We start from the raw sequence: 27,144 nt of genomic DNA on the forward strand, positions 1-27,144 counted from the left end.
TGCATATATACACAAACAAATTGACTAAACTATGGTATACGCAAGAGAGGGTATCAAGAGTGTAACTACTTTGAACAACTTACCACTTTACAAAATGACTGACACAAAGCTCAAATGTTTTGTCAGAGGGAGATGGAGCTCAAGGGGAGGGGAGAAAGATAAAGAGAGAGAGGAGGGTGGGAGAATACAGTCATAATATTCAACATACACAGGTGAAAATAGAACCAGGTAAATTGAGGGGATGAGTGAGATTGGGGAATAAGGGAAGAACGATGAGAGGGGTGACAATCAGATGCATCGAACTAATGAATTGACATGTTGAACTATAACCCCTTTGTACACTACTAAAAGTAATAATAATAAAGAAGTCTAGCCAAATGAATGCACGAAAGACTGGCTATACAGTGTTCAGATGGGTAATCTCACAGAAGACATGTCCTTTAATTTCATAATTCTATATTTGATGTTTAAGTTTGAAAGCATCTTCACCAAGATCATTACTCAACAAACAAAATTCCCTATAAAACAGAATCCTGAAATAACAAAATGTTAAGTCCTTATAAATGTCTATCTTTTTCTGTACATGAAATCCTAGACTGTAATCCTAGTTACTCAGGAGGTTGAGATCTGAGGATTAGCCTAGGGAGAAAAGTCTACGAGATCTGTATCTTCAATTAACCAGCAAAAGCTGGAAGTACAGCTGTGGCTTATGTGATTGAGTACTAGCCTTGAGCAAAATACACACACACACACACACACACACACACACACACACACACACAGAGGAACCACAAAAACATAAATAAAGGATATGAACTAGCTATCCACAGAAGTAGCAGTAACAAAATAAGATCTATCATGCCTATAAGACTCACAACATCAAGAATTACCATGGATGTAATGGAAATTCTCTGGGAAAGCAGCACCTTTTTCTAAAGAGCAATCTGCAGAGTGCAATGTGATCAGGCTGAGTCATTCTCCATAGTTGAGCAACTCCTTTCCTGGTACACTCCCCAGAACAGCCAGCACTTCTGTCCAAAGCTTCTCCTGTACAAATATGCTCAGTCATTCATTTCAAATGGCTAGGGATAGCATAAAATTAGGAAAATGTAACATCTATCAGGAATGAGTTAAGTAGCCTACAGTTACAAAAAGGAAAACTACACAACAGATCCACCACTAGAGCTAAGTATGCCCATGCGATTATACCCCTGAACACAACTAAAGTGGTAAAAGCAGAAGCAGACTGCACAATGTATAATACACAGCATGAATCAATTTGTATGAAAATGTGCAAATCAATACCAAACATTTATGGACACATTTGTTTGTAGAAAAACCATGAAAACATATATAGAAAAATAAATACCATATCCGGTACAACTTATTTCTGGGATGCATAAAAAGTTGCAGGATGAGGTAACAACATACACAGGAGGATTCTGAATGTTCATCATTTTTAGCCCAATGATACTGTTAATGTATCAGCCATTACACTGAATGATGAGTTCCAGAAGTTTTGTTATACACTCATGCCATGCATAGCTTATAATACATGACATATTTTTGTATGCTAAACTATTTTTTAGTGCTAAACTGTTATAAAAAACTTAACCTAAGTTCAAAGAAAGAATCCTGAGATGACTTTAGGTTTTCTTACACTGGGTATAGGAAAACAACAACAGAGCAAAGTCTAAGAGCTCTGAGGTAAAAGAAACTTGTGAGTTACTCTCTCAGAACACAGAGGGTATGTAAGCATGAGTCCAAAAAGACAAATCCAAAGCCCACTTCTCCAGAAAGAAAACATCTAGAAAACCTTCCTAAAGATGGTTCTGTATCTAGCCACAAAGAGGCAAGCAAAGAAGATGGTAGAGGTGAATGGCCTGAGGCTAAGAAAAATTACCACACAATATCATAAACATAATTACAGGGGCTAACAATCAGGGCTATCAAAAATAATGAGAAAAGCACAGAAGTTGAGAAAGACACAGGAGAGGTGATGTTTGGCGAAATATTGAGATATTTAAATTGAGAAATGAATACAAATGTGCTCCTTATTTAATACCCAGCCCATTAAATATTTACAAAGAACAAGTAAACTTTTTTCAGCCAGTGGCTCACCTCTGTATTCCTAGCAACTCAGGAGGCTGAGATCTGAGAACTGAGGTTTGAAGCCAGCTTGGGCAGACTAGTCCAATGAAGGTGTGGCTCAAGTTGGTAGAGTCAGCCATGAGCAAAAAATGCAATGGAAAATGGGAGGCCTTGATTTCAAGCCTCAGTACCAGCACAAAGAAAAAGAAGAAAAATTATTGTTAAGAATCAGTTACCATGTACTCAATAGGAGTGAAAAGCAGGAAGTAAGGGAATTCTGGCCTATATAATTTGTAGTTGATAAACCAAAACCTGTCTGACAAGGAAATGGGAGCAGAAGGCTACAAAAGAACAAGGAAATAAGACACTTGTCAAATAAGGGCAAAGAAAAAAAAAGAATCAGTTACATCCACAAGTTAAAAGCCAGTTAAAGCAAAAGCAAGTTTTGACATTTGCTTCTTTGAAAAGTGGAGCCAATGGACTACAAGGTAATAAGACCATGTCTTTCATGTGATTTCCACAGTACTGTCCTAGAAGGGGAAAAATGGGTAGAATAATAAGTAGTTTGCTTGATTTTGCATATTCTGGGTACACTCCTGTGAGTGTGTGAAGCATGTGAAAGCCATCTGTGTTTTAAGCAGAAAACAAGCTGAGAGCCTCTGAATCAAAGCATTCAAATCAAAGAATGAATATAAACTGGCGCTTACCATCAGAAGCCATGTTCACAAGGAAAGGGAAACAAAACTAAACACTAAACAGGACTCACCACTAAAGTAAACCAGCAAAAAATGATAAAACAAATCTTAAATCACTACTTGGTCAGTAATTCCAAACTGCAAACCCATCAAATTTTTTTCTGTTTGTAATAACTAACATCAATAATGAGTAAGTTGGGGTTTGAGTCCTTCTAGTCTCTCAGGATCCTCTGGAAAAGGCACAAAAGGAAACAGAATGCCAACAAAACTGGTTGCTAGAAAAAAAAGGTACTGGAATTAGAGCCAAATAAACTCACAAAATGAAGGAACCCCAGTGATGTGATGTGGGAAGATTCTATGAGGCTGTGAATGTTTTTTTTCTCTCTCTCATTTGTTTTGTCAGTCATGGGGCTTGAACTCAGGGCCTAGGCACTGGCCCTGAGTTTTTTTGCTCAAGGCTAGTAAGCCACAGTGCCACTTTCCGTTTTCTGGTGGTTAATTGGAGATAATAGTTTTAGGAACTTTCCTGCCCAGGCTAGCTTTGAACCCCAATCCTCAGATTTCTGCCATCTGAGTAGCTAGGATTACAGACTTGAGCAATGGTACCCTGCTGAGGCTGTGAATATTACCTTAAAGAGGTCTTATTTTTTTCATTTATTTTTGATGTACACTTCACATTCCTGAATATTACCTTAAAGAGGACTTATTTTTTTCATTTATTTTTGATGTACACTTCACATTCCTAAGGAAAAAATGTACAGAAAAGCATATGGGCCACAAAAGTTGTACATCTTCTTTGCTTTGGAGGGAGGTGTAGAGCCCACAAAAGGGAAGACTTGGACATAGACTCAGAAGTAGACTATTATATTTTATTCATGAATAAAAATGAAAATTATAAATAGCCATAAACACATAGACTTACACAAAGAAACTATTAGCCTTAATTTAAAAAAAGAAAAAATCCAGTACTTTGAATAATAAAAATATCTTCTTTCAAAACTCAACATGTTTTTAGATTTGTATGATTTCCTATTAAGGCTTTACATGGTGGTGGTATTTTTTCAAGGTTTGCCATTCATAATCTTATATCACCACCTACTTAGGAATTAGGTATCAACATTCAGGACATTTTTATGGCATTCTTTGTGTTTTTACTTATGAAAGACGTAGGGTAAAGCAGAACTGGAAAAAAAGGAAATTTAAATCAGAGACTGGATTAAATACTGCTTGTAAAACACTTCAGGGAAACTAGTACAGCAATCCTTGGAAACCAGCTAAGCTTCATTAAACATGAGAATAAAATCATTGCCTTTAATTTGACCGATATGGTAAAACTGTCTTCATGTTAATCATTTCTATACAGAGTACAAAGAAAAAAGTGTAGACCCACCACCATGGCTAATTCTACTTCTCTTTTAGTTCTCTAGATGGGCCTATGACTTTTTGTGCAAGTAGGTTGAGGAGGGGACATTCTAGCAGAACAAGAAATGGGTTCTGAGAAAATCAGAAAGACGTGTCAGAAAAATAAATGGATCAAATAGCTTCTTTTAAAGATTTCCTTTCTGTACTTTGAAACAGACAGTGATTTTTTTTGAGAATGGCAATATAATTTTATATTACTTATTTTCCTTTAAAAGTGTAAGGCACATTAAAAAAAACTATCCACAGTAATTCTGGGAGTAGGTGAAAAGAAACAAGAGAAAATTAAAAAAACTAATATATCAAATATATCTTGTAGGGTTTTAGGTACAGATTTGATCAGGTAAGATTGGAGGAGGGCTGGGTATTGATCCCTGCCTCCTTCTGGTAATGTCTTAATGATATGTTCCCAACTGTAAACTATTTGCAAGAAAGAAGACAAGACGCACTGGTGAGTCATGCCTGTAATCCAAGCTACTCAGTAGACTGAGTAGTCTGAGAACAGCAATTCAAAGCTGGCTTAGACAAAGTCTTTGAGACTCTAATCTCAAATTAATTACCAAAAAGCTGTAAGTGGAGCTGTCGCTCAAACAGTAGAACACTAGCCTTAAACAAAAAAGCTCAGGAACATCAGATACAACAACAAGGCCCTGAGTTCAAGCCCTAGGATTGGCACAAATTCAGACAGATCCCATTCAGAGTTTCCTGAAATGGGTGAAGTGCAGGGTGAATTTCACTTGCCAGCAAGTAGCTGTTCTTGTGGTACTATTTACATAAGTGAGGCATCTAGCAAACACCTGAGTAACCTTTATTTATGTGGCAGGCTCCTTTGGAAAAACCAGAATAAGCATGTCAATAGATGTCTATGAAAAATCATCTGACAGATTTAAGGAAGAGAAACTTATGATATGACAGTATATACATACTCCAAATAAACAGAAAATAGCAGCTTTTTTATTATTATTTTTGCCTTTTTAAAATGGAAAAACGAGTTTATTTGCAGTGTTGGCCAAAAATGGGAAGAGAAAAATGCTCTGTGTCTGCCTAACTCGCAGCACTGTCCAAATGTACAGAAAAAATAAAACTAAAGTCAGAAAATAGGTGCATATAGATCTATTCTGGGGCTCCAATTACTTGAACTGGGAGACATGTTCTTCCTGGGAGGTGAACAAGGACTCCTCTGAGGTTTGGCGGGGGGAGGTGAGGGAGGGTGTATTTTCATTCCTAACATGGTATTTCCTGGAGGGACCCTAGATCTAGGGTCCTAATTCCACTAATAGATGGGGTCACTCCACCAACAGCTGTCTATGCCATGAAGAACCCATCTCTTGTGGAAACAAACATTGGGTAAGGGCAGACTGAACTACAGTAAAGAAGAGTTCTCCTGAAATGAAGGCCCTAAGGATGAGGACTGGACTGGCATCTAGAGGACAGAAAGCACTGAGAAGGGTTCTTCTCTTTCCAAATCAGATATTCTCATCAGGAAAGCTTTTTTTTAAGTGATAAAAGTTTTTTTTAGTTATACAGTATATGTACATACAGACTAGACATGCTGTCATTTCTTTAGTGTGTCAACTTGGAAGGAACAGCCTTGCCCAATCTTTTAGCTTTAGAGAAGTATCCCCAATGACTCCTGAATGAAAAGAACAAAATTGGGAACTGAAAAAGGCATATCTCTTATATATTATAGCTTCATTAAGAAATCTAACAACTGTTACTTTGCTAAAAGTTGAAAGTGCTTTTAGAAGTATTAATCATCAAATGTCAGACTGGGAAGTCCCTGACACCATCTACTCCAAGACTTTGCTTGCCAAATATGGATGCAGAAGTCCACAAGGTTGAGAGAGGCTTGCTCAAAGTTTTGTGGCCTTGGTGAATCAGGACTGTATGAGTTCATGAAGCTACCTTAACAAAGCACCAAAAGGTGCATGGCTCACACCAACAGAAAGCTATTATGTCAATTCTGGAAGCCATAAATCTGAAATTATGGTGTTAGGATGGTTGTTCCCTTGAGGGCTAGAAGGGAAAATATGCCATGCCTCCCTCCCCTGGCTTCTGGTACTTCAGGTATTACTTAGCTAGGTGATGGCATTTTCCTTTTGTCTTCACATTATCTTTTCAGTGTGGGCACTGTCTCACCCTAATTTCCCCTTATAATAAGGACACCAGTCATATTAGATTAGGACCTAGCCTAATGATTTAATTTTCAACTAATCTATTTCTAAATAAAGTCACATTCTGAAATTCCGTGGATTACTATGTCAATTTTTTTTAAGGGTACAAATCAACCCCCAGTGAGAACTATGAGCAGAATTAACTTCAGGACCTGTGCAGAAGAACTCAGGCCTCATTAATCATGTCAATGACCCTTCTTGTTTATAAAAAGTTTCTGCTCCTGGAACAGTATGGGGTCCACAGGTGACAGACTCTAAAAGTCATGTAAGTTTTAACCATTAGTTCACATCTTACAAAGGATATTAAATTTAAAAAAAAGCAAAAGAAAATCATCACTCAATTGGTCACAAATATTTACAAATACATTTTAACTTCCTCTCTCATAAAATGCATGAATTATTCCTGCAACATATTTTCCTTAATCTCTAAAATGTTTAGTATTTAGAGAAGAGAAAGCAAAAATATGACTGTGGAGCAAGAACAAATTAAATCTCCTCTCTTATTTTGCCCAAAGCCTTCTCATGCATTTAGCCTGCTTAGAAAAGCAAACATATATGTAGAGTTCCCTTTAGGGACAAGAAACACCTCAAGCTCCTTGGATTTACAACAGGACTCAGTTTCCTTCTGTGTAGTCAGAGGCATCGAGGCTCACAGCTCAGCTGTGGCACTAATACTTCACCTTAGCGGCATTCTGCAACCTCCTCTGTTCAAACTATTCAATCATCATTCACTCTGCTGCCTAAGTAATCTAAGTCTGAAGAGAATTATCATATTGTCTCACTATTTTCCATTATAAATCAGTGACATCTGTAATACTGAGTCATAAAAAGTCTATCCAAAGAACTGTATTAAAAAATTACATGGAACTGATTCTCTAAGTGGCCTCTTGACAAATACATTACCCACCCTTTTCCATTAAGGTCTTTAGAATCCTGATCTACAGCTGGCCTTGGAAAATTGGGATTTATGTCTTACTGCACAAGATCTCACAAGTCATTATAGTTCAAAAAAAAGTAAGGAATAAGTAAGAGCAGAGAAGGATTAGACTGGATCCTGGTTTTGCTGCTGTTTTAGTTTTTTTTCCCCTTAAGGTGCTGCTGACTCAAAGAATTGTTTTCTAAGACCATATAATGAAAGCCACTCAACATTAATTTTAAATGAGAGGATAAGGGTCGCGGAGAGAATTTGATTATATGAATATTTAGAATATTACAATTAAAACCCCTTCCTACAATTAATTTCTGCTAAAAAAAAGTTTTCTATTGAGGACAGAGATATTTAGAGCTAGAAAAACCTAAAAGCTACTCTAACCTAAATCTCTATTTTATGGAGTAAGGCACTGAGATTCTTTGGACAATATGAACACTTGGATGGAACTGGATCAGAACCAACTGATCAAGCAAATTAACAAGCAACCTTTACTCCTATCCTTGTTTGACTAATACAAAGAAACAAAGAAACTTTAATGGAGAGATTCAGACACTTGTTCCAATAAGAAAATGGTCATTCAGACTAGAATCCTGTCAAAAAAGGTAACTTTAACATGTTTTTTAAGAAAACTAGGTTTGGAAGTTTAAATAAATTGATTTCAAATAGTATTTAAAGGATTATTAATTGTCAAAAATATACATAGTTTATAAACAAGGACAATGAGCTACCCTGTTTATATGCCGTGCCTAATATTTTATCCAAGGAAAATGTATACTGAGCTATTTCAGATGAACTTATTGCCTTCCCTATATATATTCCATCTTTACAAAATTTATCCAAATCCATCACTTAAATATTCATATTCATATTAATCAGCTACCCATACCTCTTTCTCTTCTCTTTCTCTCTCTCTATATATATAGGGATTAAAAGTTTTTACTGGGATGTTGTGGGTAGGAATATAGGAAAGAATATAGGAATATTCTTTCTAAATATAGGGAAGAATCTGGCACATGGGTAACTGATTTAATCACTTTCAGTTCATGACTCTCTGCAGAAAGCAGTGCTCTCTCTCACAATTCCAACAGTACTTTGTGTGTGTGTGTGTGTGTGTGTGTGTGTGTGTGTGTGTGTGTTCATTCTAGAAGTACAGGGGTTTTGAACCCAGGGCCTCACACTCTAAGCAAGAATTCTGCCACTTGAGCCACTTCACCACTCCCTCATTGCTGCCTTTCTAATAATCTAACTACCTTGTGCATCTCATTTCTTCATGTCAGAATTACCATACATATAGCACACAGTACTATCAAAATGAAATAAAAACAGACTGCAGAGATTTCCTAGACTATTTTCCTAGACTATGTTATTTCCTTATTTTCCTCACCCTCTTAGGTCCATAGGTAAGGCTCCTATAATAAGAATAGATTAGCAGGAAAAACATAAAAACTAATTTAACAGAAGAATTAGGTGAGAAGGGGGCATTAAAGAAGACCTGAACAAACAAGTAAACTGTATGTTTAGGCTAGGTTTGATGCAAAAGTAGATACTCTTGGAGAAGTTTAACTGGATAAAAATGTTGCAATGGTAATAACTAAAGAAAACATGGCAAATTTTGTTTATTCAGGTTTTTCTGTTATCCTTTGTCTTCAAAGATAAGAGCCTTGCTTTCCTGTGGGTATAAGGGTCTTTTGATCTGCTTCAGGAAAAGGTCCCAAATTCTTTCCCAAGTTTTATGACCTGATTCAGGGTAGAGCAAATTGAGAGTTATCTGACTGTTCCTGGTATTTTTTGTCAGTATGCCATATTGATGGGTAGTATATCCTTTTAAACCCCATTGGCATCATAGATGCTTGTGGAAAAAGCATTATTTTAAAATGCTTTCTTTTGGTTCTGGTGGGGGGGATCATTAAGAAATGAAGGTCTATCATGCATTTTGCAACACTTAGGGCTTTTTTTCATTTATATAACACAAATTCTATAGAATCTTCTTAATGATAATTTTGTTTGCTAATAAAGCCAAAGAGAGAAAATTAAATCATTCTACACTAACTATGAAATTATCTTCTCATTGTTACTTATCCATGGCAATAAATGAATAAACAAACATGAGTGGTTAGACTGGTGAGTAACCACAATCCTGAAAATTCTTACTAAGAATTTAGTAAGAATCTAATTTTGGAAAGGAAGAGAAAAGGGGGAGATAGAGGAAGAGAGTGCACAAGAGCGCAATGGACACATTGGCAAAAACCAAACAAAAATACACAACAAAAAATATAGCTTTAGAGTGAAGGTGTAGCTTAAAGGGAGAGCATGTGGTCAGCACAGCATATGGCTAACAAGGCTCTGGATTTTGTTTCTGTGTTTTGTTACTTCAGCTTTATGTTTTTTTGAGACAGGGTCTCACTAAGTAACCCAGGCCTAGAGCTCACTATGTAGACCAAGCCTCAAATGCACAAGCTTCCTGCTATAGCTTCCCAAGCACTAGGATTACAGGCGTACCACCACATCCAATGAGGCTCTGGATTTGATCTTCATCACCACAAGCATTATTAAAAAAGCAACTTAGTAGGGTAAAATTGCACATCAAAAATCACCTGTTTTAAGTTCTACTTTGATGAGCTTTAGTAATTTTATATAGCTGCACAACTATATAGCTGTCATTATAATCTAATTTTATATCATTTCCATCACCCTTCAGTAGTTCCATTTGTACTGTCTTGCAAATGTGCTTTTCTGTCTTCTATTAAATATGGATGGGAAGTGACTATTTTGAAGGGAGACAGAGTTAACAAATAAGAAGACATCTGGATCTAGCCCTGCCTTACCTATCTCTAATAAGCAGCAAACCCTGATGCAGGAGCCCTACCAGAACCTCAGAAAAGAGTGTAAGATTGGGCATTATGGGGAATACCACTCCACCTCAATTACTGAGTTCTCTCTCAGAAGAGATTATCCTTTGCAGCACAGCTGCAGAAAAGATTTGCCAAGAAATGTCCTATCCGGACACAACAGCTTCATGGGAAATCACACTGGCCTCAAGTGCAGGGAGAATACTATTTTTTTTAAAAAGGCATGCTATTCTGATATTCACACTATATTGTATGAAAGGACTGCATAAACTCAAGATTGATATTCATAACATACCTTTCATTGTATCAGCACCAAAACCATAATACCAAAAAGGATAAAGCAAATGTACAAAAGGCACATTCCCAATCTAAAATGAATAATGTGAGAAACAGGAGTAGCAAGCAGATGCTACAAACGAGTCTGGGCCCCAAACCTTTGACCAGCACAGTCCTCACTGCATGTATTTCCTTAATGGAGTGTGAGTGTGTGTGTGTGTGTGTGTGTGTGTGTGTGTGTGTGTGTGTGTGTGTGTGTGTGTGTGTCAGAGCCACTCAAGGTAGCGCAAGCTGGCCTTAAACCCACATCCTCCTGGCTTCTGGCTCCAGAGTGCTGAGTTTACAGGAATGAATCAACACATCCAGCCTAGGGCTTTTCTTTTGAGGGGTAGAGACAATAAAGAAGATCCACAGGCTCCAGGATCCCCCCCCCTCTTTGACATACCTGGCCTATGTGTTTCACTGATAATATTCTTAATATGATTGTTATAGTTACTGAATAGTTTAAAATTATAAACTGTCATACTAAAAGTGTTATTTCTAGACAAGGATGGTTCTAGACCAGTATGTTTACAATAAAATTATAGATAGCAGTTTCATTCTTAAAGCACAACCACTTTACATCAGAGACTGACTTGAGTTCATATTCTCTACCTCTTACCTGAACCAATTATTCAATCCTACTCTCATGCTGTGACTCGTCAAGAGTAAGGTACATTTACAATGTTGTGAAAATAGGGCTGGGGATATAGCCTAGTGGCAAGAGTGCCTGCCTCGGATACACGAGGCCCTAGGTTCGATTCCCCAGCACCACATATACAGAAAACGGCCAGAAGCGGCTCTGTGGCTCAAGTGGCGGAGTGCTAGCCTTGAGCGGGAAGAAGCCAGGGACAGTGCTCAGGCCCTGAGTCCAAGGCCCAGGACTGGCCAAAAACAAAACAAAACAAAAAAAAAAATCAATGTTGTGAAAATAAAACAGGATATCTTGTGGAAAACACCTAGTGCAGCAGTTGGTCAAATAAGTGCTTGTTCCCTTCTGTTGCTGTCACAAAACCTTGTAAAAGAGAGCTTGTCATAAAAAAACAACAACAATAAACACTACAACATACTAGAACTTCACATCTTAAACAGCTGAAATGAGAGATCTCAAGATAAAATGGAACGTATGTTTCCTAGCTGGTATTTTTAATTTGAATATTAATACCTATGGCTTACTTAGTACTAATTGCTGGGTATTACAGAAGACTTTCACATGCTAACAGCTATGAATGCTGATTTACCATGGTGGACAACAGAGAAAGAATCAATATCCCACAGGTAGGAAAAGTGGTCAGATCTGCCTGACAACGGCAGAAAGCCCCAAATTAGAATTCTCTTCAGAACAAATTCAGAAATTCAGGAACACTGGTATCTTTGGACCTAAAATACTCAAAGTTTTTTGCTTCAGTTTCTATTCTTGTCCTGAGAAAACTCACATTAATGGCTTAATAAGATATATTATACTTTGTATGTATGTACAAATATGCCAGACCTGAGACTTGAACTCAGGGCCTGGACACTGTCATCCCTGAGCATCTTTGCTGAAGGCTAGCATTCTACCACTTGAGCCACAGCTCCACTTCCAGCTTTTTGGTGGTTAATGGTAGATGAGAGTCTCACAGACTTTCCAAACCTGGACTAGTTTCACACCACAATTCTCAGATCTCAGCCTCCTGAGTAGTTAGGACTACCGGCATGAGCTACTGATGCTGGATTAAGATCTATTATACTTCTAATGATATTTCTTATGATTTAAACTGAATAGTGAATGAAGGAGGGAGATAAGACTCTTAGAGGTTTGTAAAGGAGAATTATTAACAGTGTTGAGATCTGAAAAATGAAGTTTAAACAAATGAGTGTTAAGTGCTTTTTAAAAAACAAGCATTTGGCTTGAACACTACTTCATTTTAAATTGTCCATAATGTTGAAGATAGGTGGTGGGTACAATGTTCACTATTTTCCTTACTTTTAACACTTAAATACATTCATACTTTTCTCTCCTCCTCCCTCTCTCCTCTTTTTTCTCTTTTCTCTCTTCTCGTGACCCCAAATCCCTGCTGTGCAAGGCAAATTTGTGTAACTTTTTCAAAAGGCATGCATCTCTGGATAATTTTAACATTTCCTTAAAATAAACATTCCAGTCACCAATTCAGAGGAGGAGGAGGCAGAGTCTCCGAATGCAGTGTCATGGCAGATGGAGAATCAGTCATTGTGGGAAGTGAAACAGAGACTAATGGCACACTAGCTGATACAGGGACATCAGATTTCTGAGGTGACCTTTATAAAAGTAAGCATTTCATCAGCAGCTGGGAGATGTTGCACAGCTGGTAACAAACAGCAGTAGGTGATGACAATTAAAAATGCTAAACCCACAATGCATTTTCTATTGTCTTTCACACTGGAGGAAGTGCACAGGGAATGCTGAGTCAAGAGCAAATATGCAGACTCATAGCTGACTAGGGGACTCTGAAATGCATTCAGTGCTTCAAAATTTGAGACTAGATTCATGTTACTGAAGGTTGGGTCTTCTGAAACATGAAGCTTACGGAGTAAACATTCAGAAATTTTGCTAGATTGTCATCACATACAATTCTGTATTTCTGCAATATTTTGGTTTAATTACAATAACGTGCACACTGAAGCATGTGAACCACCTTAAAATGTCTCAACATCCATTCCAATAACAAAGTGAGTTGCAAACTGTATGTAAAGCAGTAATTATGATCGTCCTCATCCCTAGTAACCAAGAGAACCTTCTCAAGGGTCAGATTATTGCAGCTACCTCTTGGATGCCCCTGAGGCTTCTCTACAAACTTTAAGCACTCATTATGTTCTGTAAGAAGGCCTATCTGTGGGATTGCCAAGAAGAAACTTTTATAGTATAGTTTCTAAACTAGAAAATATGATTGTACAACTATTTCTGGGAGAATCTATGCCACAGGGTTGACAGAGGCAGAGATTTCTCTAAAAAGTAACACTGTCCCTGTGCTACAGTCAAGGACAAACGTAAACACCCACAGAAGTTTATCTTGGATCAGAAAGCATAGAATTCTTATAGATGATGAAACTTGCAAGGTAAGGAACCAGTACACTATGTCTTACAATATGCACAGGGGAACAGAGAGACCAGCAGAAGGGGAATTACAAGGAAGATGAAAATATCAGAACCATTGCTCCTAGAGAGGCTCTCAGGCCCACTGCTCAGTAGCAGGCCCAGGGGTAGCTCAAAACTGTCCCCAAGTCTTCATGAAGCTTAACAGTCCCCTATGTCAGTGCTCTCTGATTCCCTTGTACTGACTACCATAACATAAAATACCCTTCCACATTTCCGAGAGTCCATGTGGATTTGCTACTTCCTTCCTAAGAGCCTCAACTAGCAAATTTGCCAGCCCAATCTAGTTCTTATGCCTCTGAGTAAGATACTAAGGTCTCTTGGGCAGCTTTTGAGATTCTTACCTTCTGCTCTGCATCCTCAAAGGAGGTAAACTACATATGGGCTTTTCAGTATGATTCACACATATCTTCTTCCTGAGCTAAATTCCATGAAGGACTCGAGTAACCAAATGAATGGCATCTGATCATTCAGGCTGGAACAGATGGTGTGTGACTCAGGTCCTCCAAGAGATACTATTGGCCCTTTCCCCCAAAAGATGGCTCTGCCTAGGCACACTAACCCCATATGATGAGCAATTTCACTTAAGTCACTCTAGGTTCACCTAAAGAGATACACAAAGGTAAGAGCCATTACCGAAATCCCCAGAACAACAAGCTTAGTGAAGAAGACTAGCAGCCTCTGCCTGGCCAAGGCCTGAACTCACACCTCCCCAAAGGAAATCAAAAGTTTCCAGTCCTGGGGGAAGGTGCTAGCAAGAGGTCAAGGTAAATTATACTAGATGGCTCAGCAACCCAAACAATATATTACCAGAGATTACCCCTTGTCCACTGAACCAGCAAGCCTCCAAAACAGAGTAAACTGCTTCTTGCTTTGAGAGTTGGGCTTAAAGAGGAAGTGAACAAGGCAGCTGGCAGATAAGGAAATTGGCAGGCCTAGGCACTGCTGCATGGAGGAAGAGTGATACATCTCTATGGCCTTTCTTTTGGGGTTAACCATGATCTTTATCTGATCACAGTTATGAAAAAAAAAGATAAAGAAAGTAATCCCAATGAAGGTTTAAATAAAAAGGCATAAATATCTGGGATGAAGAAAGAAACCAGGATCTAAAGAGAAAACGATTCTTCAGAGCAAACTCCAGAGTTCAAACACTGCCTGGGGACTCGTTAGATATCATTAATGACTCCCAGGAACATTCAGGCTTTGCATATATCTGTATGACTGTGTTTTACAATCTACTAACATTTCAAATTGAAGGTTGAAATGATTTCTTAAGACTCAGGAGCCTCAGTAAGAAACACCTTTAGATTTTGTCTAAACAAGTCTTTTCTTTGACAACTTGCTACAGTCAAGCAAAACAGCCAGATTTTAAAAAGAAGTAATCAGAATTCTAACAGCCTTGAAAAGAACTGCAAAATAAGCCATCCCATAAAACTACCTTGGCAGAAAAATATTCATCACAGTGATTAATGATATGGTTAGTATCATAATAAATGCCTACTATTTCTTAACATGGCTATCTGGTACTATGCTTACTTAACACGGTGTATGCATCATTCTATTTTTAACCGAAATGATAACCAATGGTAAATAAACTAACTGTGCAGTTAATCTTGGAGGTTCTAGGGTTGCTGGTCCATAGAACACTGAGAACCAGCGCTTTAGAGACCATGCTCTTTGTTTTCTACTACTCCCGTTGCTGCCATGTTTTCTGGCTCTGGTGGTTCCAACATCCTGGTACAGGAGCAGATGCACACAACTCTAGCCTTTGTAATAGGTGCTTAAAAGATGCCTTTTCTTTTTCTTCTCTTGTTTCTTTATTTTTTTTTGGTTGGTCATGGGCTTGAACTGTGGGCCTGGGTGCGTTGTACCTTAGCTCTTCAGCTCAGTTGAGTCACAACGCCACTTCCAGTGCTCTGGTGGTAATTGGAGATAAGAGTCTCACAGACTTTCCTGCTGGGGCTGGCTTTGAACCATAATCCTCAGATCTCAGCCTCCTGAGTAGCTCGGAATACAGGCATAAGCCACAGATATCCAGCTTCTTTTCTTTTTTAAAGCATGGACTTCTTACCTGGGCCCACAATTAAATAAAAGCATGAGAAAAGCTAGGCATCCCTTCCTCCATTTTGCTCTATGCTATTCTCCCTAAAATCACTTAGCAATCATGTTGGGATCCAGAAAAAACTTATTAATCAGTAACATGCTCACAAGGACAACAGAGGACCCTCCCCCCCAAAGAAGGGGACATCAGAGTGTTCCCAGGACCAGTGAGTGATCCCTCCTTCAGAAACCCTATCAAAACAAGAACTGAGGTATTGGTTAATGAGGCCATACTATGAGGATGACTACTGAGTATTTTGCATTCCTCTCTTCCTGTGTCCTTTTGTCTATTGAAACCTACAGCTGATGACTGTACCCTCAAAATGGCTAAGATGGGCTGAAGTGCTATCTTCCCATGGCTGCCCATGCCATGTAAAAAGTCTGTCTGTGCTTCACTATTACTGCCTCTTTACTTCTTGCATAGTGATAAGCACCTGGACCTGGAATTTGGACCTGAAGCCTAAAATTCTGCTTTCAGCTTCACATTTCAAGTCTAGTCCACACACAGCACTACATTAGACTGAATGCTGGTCACCTGATTCAGTATTTTCTTTTTTCTTGACAAAAGTTACCAGAAACACCAAATAATTTAGGCTTTTACAAATCATAATCCATTTTCAAACTCTTAGTGATCTTTAGGCTACTTTCACAATACTAAAAGCATTCTAAAACTAATTTTAACACCAAAACTGTCTTCTTTCAACTCTTGATATTAAAAAATATTCTAGCACCTGAATACTGAAACATCTTTGTATTAACAGCAACAGATCTCAATTAATTCTTTTAAGTCTGGTTGGTTTTATTAAAGCTCATACCAGGAAACGAAGGAAAAAGGGCAGTGCTAACACACTCTAAGTGACAACTCTGGCTTCAGATGAAAGATTATCCTAAAAGTGAGTTCATATTAGCCTCATTTCATTAAGCCTAATACTTAACAGATGAGTATAAAAGCTGAGAAAGTGCATACATCACTTCCCAAGGTGTAGCTTAGTATTAAAACCCTTTTTCCAACTGAGGACTTTCTAACTTCCAAGTACAGATTCCTCCTACTATAAGATGCACAAAATAATTTCTCAAAGAAATACTTTTAGTATCTTGGAAACAGAGGGTGATAGGTTCACAGAAGCTCCTTAATTCAATACCACACTAATAGATAATGAAACTATGACAAACAATCTCAAAAAGATGGCCACCAATAATTCAATCCCTCCTATGGCTATGCACACAGTTCCTCTCATCAATACAGGGGGTCTACTTCTTTCCTCTTGACCTTGTAATTTGCTGACCAATAGAAAAAAGTCAAAGGAACAGTGTCCAGGTTCAGGAGATAGCCCTTAGGAAGCCTAAGGCTTTCCATGATCCACTGCCATGCTGTAAGGGAGTCTTTCACGAGACTACTGAATGATAGCTTTTTCTTTTTTTTCTTTTGCCAGTCCTGGGGTTTGAACTCAGAGTCTGAGTGCTGTCTCTGAGCCTCTTTGTGCTCAAGGCTAGTGTTCTACCACTTGAGCCATAGCACCATATCCAGGTTTTTTCTGAGTTTATTTTTATTTTATTTATTTTCTTATTTATATATTTTATTTCATTTTTTTCATTTTATTTATTTCCTGAGTTTAGTTTATTGGAGACAAAGAATTTCATAGACTTTCCTGTTTGGGCTGGCTTTGAACCATGGTGATCCTCAGATCTCAGCCTCCTAGGTAGCTAGGATTATAGCACCCAGCTTGCATGGCACCTTTTGAAAGCAGAAAACATTTATGGAAAAGAACTCAATGTGAGATGAAAGTGAGGTCTTCTTGAGCTTTGTAAATCAGTTAGTAACTGGATGCATTTGAGTGAATGCTTCTAGGCACTGCCATAGAAAACAGTAAACAGTCCAACTGGCTTTTCTGATTCATTGTACTGTAAAAAGTTTGGGACTGCCTGGCTACACAGATAGAGGCAAATGAAACTAAGTAAACTGGCTGCGGAGTACAGGTGAATCGTCCCTGAAATGCTACTAAGGAAGCAGAAATCAGGAGGACTGAGGTTCACAGCTAACCTCGTCTGGACAAAAAGTTCACAAGACCCTCAAATCAACCAATTGCTAGGCTCAATGGTATGTACCCATAATCCCAGCTACACAGGAGGGTGGGATCAGAAAAACCATATGGGGGGGCTGGGGATATGGCCTAGTGGCAAGAGTGCCTGCCTCATATACATGAGGCCCTGGGTTCGATTCCCCAGCACCACATATACAGAAAATGGCCAGAAGTGGCGCTGTGGCTCAAGCGGCAGAGTGCTAGCCTTGAGCAAAAAGAAGCCAGGGACAGTGCTCAGGCCCTGAGTCTAAGCCCCAGGACTGGCCAAAAAAAAAACAAAAACAAAAAACCAGAAAAACCATATGGTTAGTGGCCAGCTTCCATTTAAACTTCCATTTATACAACAATGTCTGTTAATAAACCTACAACAGAAAGTATACATGGGAGGATGACAGTCCATGCCAGTCAGAGCAAAAAAGTCAAGACTCCATCAAAGATATAACCTAAACAGAAAGTAATGAACATTTGAGTGATAGAAAACCTAACCAGCAAGTGAGAAACACCAAGTTCAAACTCTAGTACAAAAAAAAAAGTTTCCTGACTTGTCCTTTATGAAAGGACTAAAATACAATCTTCTGTTTCTACTCTTGCCCATCTGCCATTGTGGCTCATAATGGAAACTAACAAATAGGATACCCAACAGACTGACAAACTTATGACTTTGCCACAACATCCCACTCAGAAGCAGAATTTATGTAGCAAACTTGGACATGATTCCACTATCCAGAGCACACTGATGCCTGTCTCAATAACCTCCTACTTTTTAATGTTTGACACATTAATTTCTCATTGTTAACTCCCTGAGGATAGGGCAGATCATCAGGTTTGTCTGGGACTCTAGTGCCTAACCTAGGGCCTTGCAAGGCAAGGATAAAAAAAAAAAAGACTTGCTAACTGAAGCCTCACATATGAAAAGAATTACACTAGTCCTCACTCCAATGAATTATGAGACCAGGAACAAACATAAAATCAAAGGCAAGTCCCTCAAATACTATATAGAACATCACTGTAAAATAATTACTGAGGGACCATAACAAGTATAAAACCTTTTTTCTCCAAACACACTCCCGGCATTTATGAAATAGATAATGTTGTTATTCCTATCTTTTCTTTTTTTCTTAACTTTTAGCAAGGATTTATTATAGTATAGCAGGATTAAGGCAGGGAGAAATGGAGAACAATTTCTGTTCCTCATGCAGGAAACAGGAGTGAAAAATGATTTCTGTTTTTTTTTAGCATAACATGACTTTATTTCATTACATCAGTAGTAGTTGAAGAAATAGAGGCTCAGAGAGGTAACATGGTTCACTTCCATCACTTCACAAGTGAAGCTATAAGATGAATTTGGGAATTCTGAGTAAAGCCAGTGCTAGCTTTGTTTGCTGGAACCCTTTCCTTAAAATTTGATGACTTAAATTTCAAGAAGTACTATAAAAGAACTAGCTTGATTAGAGCATAGTATATTACAAACACTAGTCCAAAGATACTACTGTAATGAGAAGTGGGATGCTATACCAAGGCACATGGCTCAGTAAAATCTATATGATGAGATACTTTTGTATAACAAACACTTTTTTTCTCACCTCATGTCACATTCACAAAATATATCATCTATGTGCTCAAGCATATATGTGAGCATGTAGGGTAACCCTTAAGAACATAGTGTTTCTGGTTCTCTTCAAATCAGATCATTGTCACATGTATGGACATGTGACAAAGTGACGCATAAGGAGGCCTAATTTCCTGTATTACTTAATGATGGGTATTCCAAAAGTGTAACATCAGAGACATAGCTAAAAGGAGAGCAAGTAAATGACATGTATCTTTACATTATATGGGTAAACAGATGCTGTACATCTAAGGCATGTGAGTGGACTGAAATTCCCAGGGAATGTGAAATGCAAAGACACTCAGTCCCTACTGCCCTTGTCACTTCCTCAACCAAATATTCCTCAAACTGACACTAAAGAAATAGTGAGGAAAGGTGGGCAGGAAGGACAGTCATCATAACTGCATTGTGCCTTCCAAATTTCTTCTCACTGTTACCCATATTAACTCCTTCCAGACTTTATGGCTAAAACAGAACTAGAATCACACAGCTTTCCAAGGAAAAATGAAATCCTTACTCTCAAGCCCATCATTTCTACGTCCCTGAATCTGGAACAGAAGAACATGGGAGACAATCTTGTGAATGTTTACCCTGAGACTACTTTAATTGTTAACTATTTCCTATTTCCTACTGCAGTGTCTTGAGAGGGGGAAATATCCTAGTGAAAGAAACAATCTAAACATAGACATGTAACAACAAATAATGGAGGCCAGTGTGTAAACAACTAACATCATAACCTGGGAATGAGCTAGTGATTTTAAAAGTACTTTATTTGCTGTAGCTTCCTTGAATCTGTGTCTCTAGAGAAGTTACCTTGTAAAACATAGAACAATGATGCCCTCTACAGCCCTCAGAGAGAATTCAAGGTAGTTACTGAAGTAATATGGTTGGTAAGTCTATTTTGCTAATAAGAATTTTATTACACAAAATAAGTGATAAAAAGCACATGCTTTGTATTTATCTTAGAGAAAAAAATCAAAGTCTCAACATCTAACTCCAGGGAGTTAACTAATATGTAATCATGAAAGGCATAGAGAAGAAAATTCTACACACTGCCATTTGGTTATTTAACAGAGATTGTTTTCAAGAATTGTTAAAAATATTTTCAAAGGAGAATTACGGTCTCCTAAAAAAGAAACAGGTGGAGTTGAAACACAGTTTTTCCCTTCATAGCTAATGCTCTTACCTCCAGTTGGAGATAAAACATTTTTAAGAAAAGAAATAGATCACAAGTTGAAGATTATTCCATCATTGTCTGACTAAAACTGAAAGGAGACCGGTAGGAAATAACCCTAAGATCCAGTGACAACTCTGCTCTTTAGAACAAGAAAAAAAAAGAGTATTGGCCACCTCAGAAATGCTCTAGAACATTCAAGGCCTGTGCTTATGAAAAAAAAAAAAAAGGCAGATCACGTACAGGTCCTTCTCAGGGAATGTATCTGAGAACTGTCTGCAAAAACGCATGCACATAGACACAAGTGGAAAATATGCATAAAACACAACAATAAGCTGCACCTATCAGTCAAAAGCATGCATGCATGCACGTACAAGCACACGTGTGTGTGTGCATACAAACACACACACATATCACAACTCACTATTGGCCAATCTGGAAAAACTGGTAGGTATGGACCAAAGAAAATTAATAAACAAAAAAAGTGATTATCGACTAGATCACTACTGGAAATTCAAATGCATTTTTGGTTTTTTTTTTGTTTTGTTTTTGTTTTGCCATTCCTGGTGCTTGGACTCAGGGCCTGAGCAACTGTCCCTAGCTTCTTTTTGCTCAAGGCTAGCACTCTACCACTTGAGTCACAGTACCACTTCCAGCCTTTTCTATTTATATGGTGCTGAGAAATCGAACCCAGGGCTTCATGCATGCTAGGCAAGCACTGTACAACTAAGCCACATTCCCAGCCCCCAAATGCATCCATTTTGTAGGGATAAGTGGGCCATTTCCCCACATTTCAGGATGAAACAAATGAGTCAGAGGTAAAGAGGAAGGGAACAGTAATTATCAGCATGCTTTAGGTTTAGCTGGAGAGTTAAAAGGAATTACTGTGATCAGTTAGGCAAGAAAGTAACATGATGAAAATGATGTTAAAAACAAAACAAAACAGTTCCCTTGGCGCTTGTCTAAGTGAACTGGAATCACAAGATAAGAGAGGCAGAGATCTTTGAGACATTAGCACAGAAAAACAAGGATAAAGGTCTGAAGTAGAAAGAAAGGAAAGATCAAACCAGAGATACTTTGCAAAGGATGAATAAGTGAGTGAATGAAGGACAAAACATCACTGGTATACCAGGAACTTGCTAAGGTAAAAGCCAGTTTCGAGGGTTTTTAAACTGAGTAAGCCCTACCTAAAAGCTGTAAGCCTAAGGTAGAAGTAACTGGGTAACTGCCAGGGATCCTTTAGGAATTTTATTTGGACTCCATCAAGTAATCAGTACATTTTGTTGAATATGTTTACCAGCAAGGACAATACAATAGACCAGATCATACACAATGGAGAAAACTGTCAATGTACATAAATTTCAGTATGTTCTCAACCAGTACACAGAATCAATGACTTTATGTCTTTAAAACATAAAGCTCTTTTAAAAACAGATGGCAACATGGAGGATGGAAGATAGTAAGTTTATTTATCATAATGATCCTTTCATTTGAGAAGTTTCATAAAGATAGGTAAAAAAAGATTCTCAGGGACAGGTCACATTCAAATTTATTACTAGCAAAAAGCATAACTAGTTAGAACACTTTTATTAAGATACTTCAGTTTATTTCTTTTTCAATTTTTTCCTTTCTTAAAATTTAGTAAATCAATACCTAGACCACAACCTATATGAAAATCCTTGCATAACATTTGCTTTGAGTAACTCACCAAATTGATGCATCAATTTTCAAATGGGACCTCTGACACAGTCAGTGCCACATTCCCCTTTAGGTAGACCAAAAACCTAGGACACGGGATTTAAGTGATTCCCTGAGGCAAACTGGCAAGACAAAAGACTAGTGACATACCATTTGCTATTCAGCTGTCTTCTTTCTCTGAAAATTTAAAGCATTGCTCTTCAAGTTTACTTTTACTATAATGGAGAAATTACTGTCAATTCTTGGGATGTTTCCCTTTTCCTGGTATTCTAATGAATGCAACCTGTAAGGTTATCTAAAGTTTATATTCAGAGCAGAACACAGAACTGTAATTTCCTAAAGGAGGAGAAAAAAAAATGTAGGAAGATGTGAGGAAAGAGAGAAAGAGAGAGAAAAGAAAAAAGAGAGAAAAAGAAGGAAAGCAAGATCTTTTCCTTGCCTCCTAAACATTAATCAACCTTTAGACTTCTTACTTTGAATTCAAAATAAAACTCAGGATTCAAATTCCCCCTCCCGACAACTATCCATAGAAAAAGTAAAAGCTTTCAGCCTTCTGCAATGAGTGGGAAGAGGAGGATGGGGTCATTACCCATTCTCAGTGGAAGACAAAGCCAGATGCACATTCCAGGCAAATCTGGCTGGTCCAAGTTTTCCTTAAATACAGATCAGTCTGCTTGTCACTAAGACAGGCTCGGTAATCTTCCCAGGCTGTCATTGCTAGAGAAGCCAGGAATCCCTTCTAATTAATCAAGCCCTCCCAACAAAAATTTTCCCACCCACAATAAAGTGAGTTGGGGGAGGGGAAACAGTAAAGCAATCTTTGTAGTAAAAAGAATTCTAGACTTCGGTGTAATACCTCACTAATCCAAGAAAACAGATGCAGGAAATGGGAAATGATCTACAGAGACAGACAATGAGGTAGGAAACTCTCACAATACTGCTTTTCTGGAACCCAAGTTAAACATTTAAATCTTAAAATATAAGTATTATGGGGAAAGTCTGGCAACATTCTACACTTTTTAAAGCCAGGTCCCATAAACTTTGCTGTAGATAATCATGTACATTAGGGATAATTTTTACTCAGATTTCTTTTTTTTTCTAAAACTCTGCATAGGTGTCCACATCTATTTTGTGCTTCTAGTTGCAAAGGAAATGGCCTTGCCTTTGCCTTGCCAATTTATCCCATCCTTATGGACAGTTTAACTCAAGATAATTTCTTTGAGTGTTGTCTCTGCCAATGTTCAAGAGTACAGAAAGATGCAACCATTTAGATCTGTTCTGTCAGCTACTTTGGAGAGGTGGCTCAATGGTATGGCACTTGCCTACCCTAGATTAGACTCCAAGGAAAACACATACACACACACACACACACACACACACACACACACACACACAATTAACTAAATCTCTGCCATCCAATACAGGTGCTACTACTTATACCTAACGAGCAATTGAAATGTGATATTAGGAATTGCAAAAGTGATATATTTTTACACATATTACACATAAATCAATCTATGTACATATGGACATTTCAGACTTCAAAGGCAGTAAAACCTTCATTGCAACTAACTACTCACCTCTTCCATTGTAGAATAAAAGTAGAAAGTAGTCAGAGACAACTCATAAACAAACAGGGGTAGCTATGTGCCAATAAAACTTTATTTACAAAACTTACAGCTGTCATGTAGACTATAATTTACTAACCCATATGGTCCAGACTTTCCTCTTATAATACAAGTTTATAACTCAGGAAATTTTAAAATATTGGGATAAATGCAAAACTTGAATAAAAAAATCTCCTTGGAAACTGTAGAGACACATGCCTGCTGCTACCAATCTGTCAACCAAGAGTCACTGAAGTACAGGACATAACTCCCTGACATGAGGAGAATCTAAAAGTTGTAATTTAAGGACTCTGATCTCATGTATTGCTGTCATTTCCTGGAAATCTAGACTCAGAGTCAGATATGGGAAAGAATTGATGGCCAGTGCCATAACAGTTAAGAGATAAAAAGCACTTAGGTCAAGAGCACCTTCTTCGTTTGAAAAAGGATAAATTGTTTACATGGAAAATTAGTACTATTTCAAAGGAAGCCTTAGATCACCACAGTTGAAAGTGGTAGCAAACTATGTAGTATCCATCAGCTGTTCTTGTTACTTGGAAATCATACATTTTTCAACCCAAAGTCAACCCATGCATACGTATACAATAACCTGCATAAACGAATTCACTAAAATGCGAGTGACCCATTCAGTTCTTATATATTAATGTACAGATGCAGATTAAAATAATTCATTAAAGTCAGGTGTATCCAGCTCTCACCATCACCCAGTGGAGGCATTCACACTGAAAGGTATTCACCATCATAACTTCTAAATACTGTGTTTATACTTGCTTATGATTTGTTTCATCTATCACCTGTAAGGAAGTGAGAACTTAATGCCTGCACCTATTGTCTTTCCCAAAGGTCCTTTTCCTGAGCCTTTCAAAACTTGGAAGTTCTCAATATCATGAAATATAACCTATGTTCAATGCTGAGTCACTTAGCATTCTACCTAACTCCCCTATTTTGCACAATTATTTTTCTGCTTGGAGAATCAAGAAACCTACAACATTTGTCATTGATGCTGTTAGTTCCCTTTATTACTTCTCTTTCTAGAATTCTAACCTCTTAATTTTTTAATTTCCTTCCATTTTTATAAATCCATTATTGATATGAGTTTACTGAAAAGTAAGCACTGATCATGGAAGTTGCAGGTGGTAGGATAAGCTGATAAATCAAAACCCATCTTACCACAAAAAGGAGGAAGGGGGCTACAAAATATGGAGGATGTTAAGAACAACAAAATAAAGAGCTGATTTTTTTTAAATAACTCACAGCAAAATCTCAGCCATAGGTAAATATGAAAAAAAAAACTTTGCCAAGCACTGGTGGCTCATGCCTATAATCCTAGCTACTCAGAGGGCAGAGACCTGAGGATCACAGTTTGAAGCTAGCCCAGGCAGGAAAAAGTCCATGAGACTCTAATCTCCATTTAACAACAAGAAAACTAATAATGGAGCTATGGTTCAAAGTGGTAGAGCTCTAGTCTTGAGCAAAAAACAAACAAAAAAACAACTCAGGGACAGTGCCTAGGCCTCGAGTTCAAGTCCTGTGCCCCCCCCCAAAAAAAAAAAGAAAGAAAAGAATAAGGAAATAAAGGCAAGGCACTAAGTTTACTCTGGCATTACACTCTTACAGGAAACACAAAGGAGACCCATCAATTAGAATGCCACATCAAATACTCCAGTTTTCACTATTTAATCCAAAGCCAAGCTGTGTAAGAAGTTAAGACAAGGCAAAGTGGATTAGATGGGCTGAAGTACTACTGTCTTCTCATGGCACACCTATGCCACATGCTTTCTTTCCCTGACACATTTCTTTTCCAGTAAAATTTCCTATCACCTTTACTCATGTTCCTTAAACAAGGATGGAGTTATGATATTTATTTGTATTCAAACACACCTAGATAAGCATACACTATGCATATACACAGAACTTCTATGTATGCATTTATAGTATACTTACTATATATTAAAATATGCACTGTGTATGTATATATAGTATGAATAGTATACCCATGTGTATGTATAGTATATGTGATTATATGTATTATAAGGGAGGGAGCAGGGAGAAGACAAAAAGAACTTGTTTTATACAAGTAACTCCCTGCAACCAGACAACCACCATATATTGCAAATGCTTATGGAACATTTACAAAATGGAAGAAACTCTGTTAAATATCAATTTAAAATGATTACTAGAAATTCCTTAATATGAAACAGTATGCATTTAAATAACAAGTAGATCAAAATCAGTCTCAATAAAAATTATAAATTATTTCAACTTGAACTCAACTACATCTCTATAAAAATTTGAAAAATAGGGGGGGAGGGAGGGGGGCATGAGGGACAAGGTAACAAACAGTACAAGAAATGTATCCAATGCCTAACGTATGAAACTGCAAACTCTCTGTACATCAGTTTGATAATAAAAATTTGAAAAAAAATTTGAAAAATACACTTAATGTAGAAAATACTTAAAAGTACAAATATTAGAAGAAAAATCTTGATGGTCATCACTTAAGCTTCTATCTTAAGAAACTATAAAAAAGAGTAAATTCATCCAAACAAAGGAAGGAAATAATGTAGATAATAAAGGAAAACAATGAAATAAGAAGCAATTGCATTACAGGGGTTAAAAAGTCAAAACTAGAAGTTGGTTCTCTGAAAAGACTAATAAAATAAATAAGCCTCTAGCCATACAAATCAACAACCACCTCTTTGGAAGGTTCAAGTCTGTCTGAATATTTGGAACCAGGAAAGTGGGGGCTGGGAATATGGCCTACTGGCAACTGGCATACATGAAGCCCTAGGTTTGATTCCTCAGCAACACATATATAGAAAATGGCCAGAAGTGGCGCTGTGGCTCAAGTGGCAGAGTGCTAGCCTTGAGCAAAAAGAAGCCAGGGACAGTGCTCAGACTCTGGAGTTCAAGCCCCAGAGTGCGCAAGCACTAGCCATGAGCACAGTGAGGCTCAGGAACCAAACCGCAGGACTGGCAAAAAAAAAAAAAAAAAAAAGAGCTAAGAAAATGGAGAGCTGGTGTCCTAATGCCCTAAAAGTACAGATGATACAGAGCACTTGTGAACCTACTTCAGTTAAGAGTTGTGAAGAACTTCAATTAGTAATTTTACGTGTACTTTCAGGGCCTTAAAACACAAATACATAATTTCGAGATACCCTCATATATTAGGTACCAGGTGGTTCATGCCTGTAATCCTAGCTACTCAGGAGACTGAGATCTAAGGATTAAAGCCAGCCAAGGCAGGAAAGCCCATTAGACTCTTATC

At 37.7% G+C, this 27,144-nt stretch overlaps 2 long non-coding RNA genes across 2 annotated transcripts in view; one reads left to right on the plus strand and one right to left on the minus strand.

The window, feature by feature from the left end:
- The first annotated feature begins 400 nt into the window (after positions 1 to 400).
- On the plus strand, positions 401 to 24,227 carry LOC125353262. Its single transcript, XR_007211299.1, has 3 exons — positions 401 to 553; positions 8,399 to 8,406; positions 24,217 to 24,227. It is a non-coding gene; the product is annotated as an uncharacterized LOC125353262 (long non-coding RNA).
- Positions 3,815 to 27,144, minus strand: part of LOC125353261 — a 34,715-nt gene continuing 11,385 nt past the window's right edge. The window contains exon 3 of the long non-coding RNA XR_007211298.1: positions 3,815 to 4,280. This is a non-coding gene — a long non-coding RNA (uncharacterized LOC125353261). The remainder of the gene's footprint in view (positions 4,281 to 27,144) is intronic.

Source organism: Perognathus longimembris, chromosome 6 (genome assembly GCF_023159225.1).
Source record: "Perognathus longimembris pacificus isolate PPM17 chromosome 6, ASM2315922v1, whole genome shotgun sequence".
Taxonomy (NCBI): Eukaryota; Metazoa; Chordata; class Mammalia; order Rodentia; family Heteromyidae; genus Perognathus; species Perognathus longimembris.